Source organism: Piliocolobus tephrosceles, chromosome 14, assembly GCF_002776525.5.
Source record: "Piliocolobus tephrosceles isolate RC106 chromosome 14, ASM277652v3, whole genome shotgun sequence".
NCBI lineage: Eukaryota > Metazoa > Chordata > Mammalia > Primates > Cercopithecidae > Piliocolobus > Piliocolobus tephrosceles.
The window spans coordinates 86,126,600-86,132,927 of NC_045447.1; the positions used below are offsets into that span (position 1 = coordinate 86,126,600).

The window sequence follows — 6,328 nt, forward strand, 5'->3', positions numbered from 1 at the left end:
TGGATTATATGCTAAACGTACATTTAGTTTTGTAAGAAACCATGATTGTGTAAGACAGGGATTTGGGCAGAGGTTAGCTGGGTAGTTTTCTCCACGTGGATCTTTGACTCAATTGTATCCATCTGGAGCTGGGTTGAGCTCAAAGGTCCAAATAAATATATATTGATGGGTCTGGCATGGTGGCTCATGCCTGTAATCCTAGCACTTTGGAAGGCTGAGGGAGGATTGCTTGAAACTAGGAGTTTGAGACCAGCCTGGGCAACATAGCAAGACCCCGTCTCTAAAAAAAAAATTTTTTTTTAATTAAGCAGGCAAGTGGTGACAGTGTCTGGGCAGTTACTCAGGAGGCTAAGATGGGAGGATCAATTGAAGCAGGAGGATTGATTGAGTCCAGGAGGTTGAGGCTGCAGTGAGCTGTGCTCGCACCACTGCACTCCATCCTGGGCAACAGAGTGAGACCCTGTATCAAAAAAAGAAAAGAAAAAAGTCACTCAGGTTGATTCTAATGCTCACCTACCTATGATGGGGAACAGTAGCACATAATAAAAATATAAAAAGAACTTATTCTGAACTACTGGGAAAGTGGAAGGGATCCTATTCCCTACCAACCTGGTTAATGTTTCCAAATTCACTTTCTTCCCTTTGACTCTCTTTAAACAATATCCACAAATCAAAATGGAAAGCCAAGAGATTATTGACATGGTAGCTGTGTATCATGCCTTCTGTTTAAGAATGTTTCCAGGTTCTCGTTGATGTTTGGCCGTCTTGCCAGCATATCCTAAATTAAATAAAATAGCTGTTTCTCCGAGTGGGGCATTGGAATGACTCCAGCTAAGAACTGATCCAGCAACAAACAACTTAATTTATGATGGTATAAAAAACCTCAGCCACAGAATATCTATAATTAGGAAGAATCCAACAGAGATTGAGGTGTACTAAGATGAATAGTCTCCTCTCCTTTCTTTGCCCATCACACACATATCTTCCTCTTATTTTCATAGATTTTCACAGCTAGAATGCTCAGTAAGAAATCGCCTGGTCTATTGGCTGGGTGCGGTGGCTCAGGCCTGTAATCCCAGCACTTTGGGAGGCCCAGGTGGGCAGATCACAAGGTCAGGAGATCAAGACCATCCTGGCTAACACGGTGAAACCCCATCTCTACTAAAAAAAATACAAAAAATTAGCCGGGCGTGGTGGTGGGCGCCTGTAGTCCCAGCTACTCAGAGGGAGGCTGAGGCAGGAGAATGACGTGAACCCAGGAGGCGGAGCTTGCAGTGAGCCGAGATCGTGCCACTGCACTCCAGCCTGGGCGACAAAGTGAGACCCCGTCTGAAAAAAGAAAAATAAATAAATAAATAAATAAATAAAAGAAATCACCTGGTCTATCATGTGAGCTTTTAGGGTTTTTGAATGGATAAAATATCCTGAAACTGTATGGAGGGGAGAACATAAATACCTAAATCTCCAGGTGAGTTAGTCAAGAGTCTGCTAGTTTAGTCTAAAGGACAAGAGAATTGATATGGTTTGGATCTGTGTTCCTGCCCAAATCTCATGTTCAATTGTAATCCTCAGCATTGGAGGTGGGGCCTGGTGGGAGGTGGTGACTGGCTCATCAAGGTTGATCCTTTATGAATAGTTTAGCACCATCCCCTTGTGTTCTGTTCTCCTGAAAGTGAGTTCTTGCAAGATCTTGTTGTGCAAAAGTGTGTAACACCTCTGTCCTCTCTCTCTTCCTTCTGCATCATGTGAGACACCTTGCTCCCTCTTTGCCTTGCACCATGATTGAAAGTTTCCTGAGGCCTCCCCAGAGCTAAGCGGATGCCAGCTTCATTCTTCCTGTACAGCCTGCAGACCTGTGAGCCAATTAAACTTATTTTCTTTATGAATTACCCAGTTTTAGGTGTTTCTTTATAGCAATGTGAGAACAGACTAATACAAGCACCATCTAGGATCAATAATTTAAGAACCTTTAAAAAATTAACCTCTAAAACTCTGTGACTTACTGTAATGGCACAAATTTGTAAGAATGATCAGTCTGTGGTTTGTTTTGGAGTAATCACTTATGTATATTTCACAGAAGAAAATAATGCTGTGACTTTGACTTCTTATGATCCTAAAAACTTGAAAAGACTACAAAGTGATACAGGTACGAAAGTTTTAAGAGTAAATGTTTCCTTCTCTCTAATCCTAATTATCAGAGGTGATCACCCTTATAGGTGGATGTTGTCCTAGCTTGGGTTCCCCAAAAAGTAGAGCCTGAGACAGGGACTTGAGGACTTAGGTGCAGTTAGAACATGGGAAAGTCACAGGGAGCAAGAGAGAGAGGGAGAGAAGCAGGAGGCGACAACATAGGGGCATATCATCAAAATTCTGAGGTTCAATTCCACCAGGACTTGTGAAAGTTAAACTTACTAAAAAAATAAAATAACATAGGGCTGGGCACGGTGGCTCACACCCATAATCCCAGCACTTTGAGAGGCAGAGGCAGGTGGATCACGAGGTCAGGAGATCGAGACCATCCTGGCTAACGTGGGGAAACCCTGTCTCTACTAAAAAATACAAAAAACTAGCCGGGCGTGGTGGCAGGCGCCTGTAGACCCAGCTACTCAGGAGGCTGAGGCAGGAGAATGGTGTGAACCTGGAAGGCGGAGCTTGCAGTGAGCCGAGATCGAGCCACTGCACTCCAGCCTGGGCGACAGAGCGAGACTCTGTCTCAAAAAAAAATAATAATAATAAAATAAATAAAAAAAAAAAAGTTTTTCCATGGAGCATGTTAAAAACAAGCAAACACAATAAACTTAGAATTAGCATATGACCCAGCATTTTCACTCCACAGTATATACCCCAAAGAATTTAAAGTTGGGACTCAAACAGATACTTGTACACCATGTTCATAGCAGCATTATTCACAATATTCAAAATGTAGAAAAACCAAATGCCCCCTCAGCAGATGAATATATGAACAAAAGTTGATATATACATACAATGGAATATTATTCAGCCTTTAAAAGTAATAGCTGGGTGTGGTGGTTCATGCCTGTAATCCCAGCACTTTGGGAGGTCTAGATGGGCAGATCATGAGGTCAGGAGATCAAGACCATCCTGGCCAACATCGTGAAACTCCATCACTACTAAAAATACAAAAAGTAGCCGGGCATGGCAGCACATGCCTACAGTCCCAGCTACTGGGGAGGCTGAGGCAGGAGAATTGCTTGAACCTGGGAGGTGGAGGCTGCAGTGAGCCGAGATGGCACACAGCATTCCAACCTAGGTGACAGAGGGAGACTCCGACTAAAAAAAAACAAAAAAAGATTACAATGGTAAATTTACATTGTGTATATTTTACTGCAATTTAAAAAAGTATACAGGATGACTCCCAGACTTGTCCACTTGAAGGCTGTGGTGGGGCTGGGGAATTTATACATTAGCTCTCATTCTACATTGGTTGAGTGTTGCTCACTCACTTTTCCTAGGTGGCTCTTATTTGCAAGGCTAAGTGGGCTTCCTTGAGAAGCCCCCAAGGCAGAGTATGAAAAGACCACCGGCGTGCTCTTTCAGTGGGACATCACCACTACAGTCAGAGCATGTGTGGAACCACCTACACAGCTATGGCTGAAATCAGAGATGGACTGAGGGTAGGCAATCTGGGGCCTCAAAAGGCCTCTGGTACAAATATATGTCCTTTTAGACAATTCTCTCATGCATTTACAAATATACAAATAAGGCTCTATCTATATCTACATATATTTTTATACACTGATAATTTTACTTTTGCAAATCATGCTATTCATGTTGTTTGGCAAACTTGCTTTCCTCATAGATATATTTCTAGCTTTGCACTTATAGATGCACCTCAATCTGTTTAGCCACTGCAGAGTAATCCATTGTATGTGGAGGTGCCCGAATTTTTTTTTACCCCACTGCAATTGTACCTTCGCATTCATCAATAACAAATGCCTCTTGCTAAGATCACCAGTGATTTTCATATCTTTAAACCCAATCAGTCATTTTTAGGGACTTCTGTGGCCTTCACTTGCTTTCATCTTTTTCGATGTGTTTTCTTTGACATTTGCATCGTGATGGTATATTCTTTGCTTCAAGTCACACATTTTCAGATGTAATTTTAAAAGAATTAGTAAATATGGTGACAGATTCAAAGTCAAATCATCATATAAGATAGAACAGGGATTGTTTTCCTTGTCTTTTTATAAAAAACATTTTTCCAAGCTGTTTGCTCCTCAATTTTCTGTAAGCAAGAAAAAACTCTCAAAAATGTTTGACTTGATGTTTGAAGAAAATATCTGCTAATTATAGTTTTCAGGCATGTGCAACAAAATAACATACATGTGGATTACAGCATTCTGTATTCTTTGCTGACACTGAGTGAAATAGGCTATTAGTAGTTGAGAATTGTGTGGGCAGGATATAGATGGCGTGATTTTAACAATTAAGTGAAAAGACACATTTTTTTTCTTTCAATGTCAGTACATTTTAATGTCTCTCAAAAGCCAGTCTTATTTAATTGAAATCATTTCAGGAGATTTAGGAGTATTTATGTTGAGCTTCTATTAACCTTTCAGATTTAGGGCTGACACTTGGGACTTCGATTACAAAGTATAACATTTGAATTAGTTGGCACGCAAAAAGCACAGAGGTAAAAAACACAAGTGCGTCCATCCTGGGTGCCTCAGTCTGTTTAGGCTGCCATAACAAAATACCATAGACTGGGTGGCTTAACAACAGACATGTATTTCTCACAGTTCTGGAGGCTGATTATGATCAAGGTGCCAGGCCGGGCACGGTGGCTCACGCCTGTAATCCCAGCATTTTGGGAGGCCAAGGTGGGTGGATCACAAGGTCAAGAGATTGAGACCATCTTGGCCAACATGGTGAAACCCTGTCTATACTAAAAATACAAAAATCAGCTGGGTGTGGTGGCACATGCCTGTAGTCCCAGCTACTTGGGAGGCTGAGGCAGGAGAATCGCTTGAACCCGGGAGGTGGAGGGAGGTGGAGGTTGCAGTGAGGTTGCACTGCACTCTAGCCTGGCTACAGAGTGAAACTCCGTCTTAAATAAATAAATAAATAAATAAATAAATAAATAAATAAATAAATATCAAGGTGCCAGCAGATTCAGCATCTGGTGAGGACCCTATCCCTGCTTGTTGACAGCTGCCTTCTCATTACATATTCACATGGCAGAGAAAGGAAGCTTTTGGGTCTCCTCCTCTTCTTCTTTTACTTTCTTTTTCTTTTTCTTTTCTTTTCTTCTTCTTTTTTTTTTTTTTTTACTACACAAAGAACTTTATTAAGCCTTGTTTCAAACGTTATTCCCAGGTTTCTTCGGTTTAATTAGCTGCAAAGAATGAACTGTGTATAAGCAAAAACTGAAAAGAGCTGCAGTGTCCAAGGGGCTTGGACTTAAAGATATTAGAGATCTAGATTTTATCAGGTCCATAAACAAAGATTTCTTATAAAATAGCAGCTCCCAGTAACTTCTTCAAGTTTTATCTTAAGAAATTGACTCAATTCAGTTTGCCTCATTCCTGGAAGCCTTATCCAAATTGTCCACAAGCTCTGGAACTTCATCCTCCTCCTCCTCTCCAGTAGCAAGTGGTGCTTTTCCATCCGCAGATTGTTTGGGCAGAGCTTCAGCCAGTCTCCTTAAACCAGTCGGACTGTCTGCACCAAGCTGGTTTAAGACGCTGGTTAGCGTTTCTGTCAGCTGCTTTGTCTCAGCATGGCCTATAATGGCGAAAGTGTTCGCTGCCAGAGATATCTGAACTTTAGGGTGGTTAAAGTGGATCACTGTTCCTTGGTTTGTAAACATATTCACCTCTTCAATGCCAGAGATACTGTTTACCCCTCACTTCTTTAAGGAGAACTGAAGTTTTTGATCATCTGCTGTGGCTGCTTTATGAACCACCTTCTTTCTGTGAGCAGTTCCTTTCCCACCAATGCGCATTCGTGCCTGCAGTTTGGGGAGTTTTTCCTGGTTCATGATCATTTCTTTCATCATGATGGAACGGATAAGGGGCCACGCGAGGAACTAGGATTTGTCCTCAGGGGGTCTTGGGTGGACCAGCTGAGATTAAGCGCACACATGCTGGAACGCAGGCTGGCAGGTCTTCCTATTTTTAAAAAGGCATTAATCCCGTCGTGGGGGCTCTACATCCGTCACCTCATCTAAATAGAATGACCTCCCAAAGGCTCACTTTCTAATACCATCACACTATGGGTTTAGGGCTTCAACATATGAGTGAGGGGGAGCACATGAGCATTCAGTCCATAAGACAGGGATATGTGTTTTGCTGCTTATTATGTGTGT

The 6,328-nt window shown here is 41.9% G+C and overlaps 1 pseudogene; it reads right to left on the bottom strand.

Moving 5' to 3' along the window:
* Positions 1 to 5,530: 5,530 nt before the first annotated feature.
* On the bottom strand, positions 5,531 to 6,019 carry LOC111543265 (annotated as a pseudogene).
* Between the last annotated feature and the right edge of the window lie 309 nt (positions 6,020 to 6,328).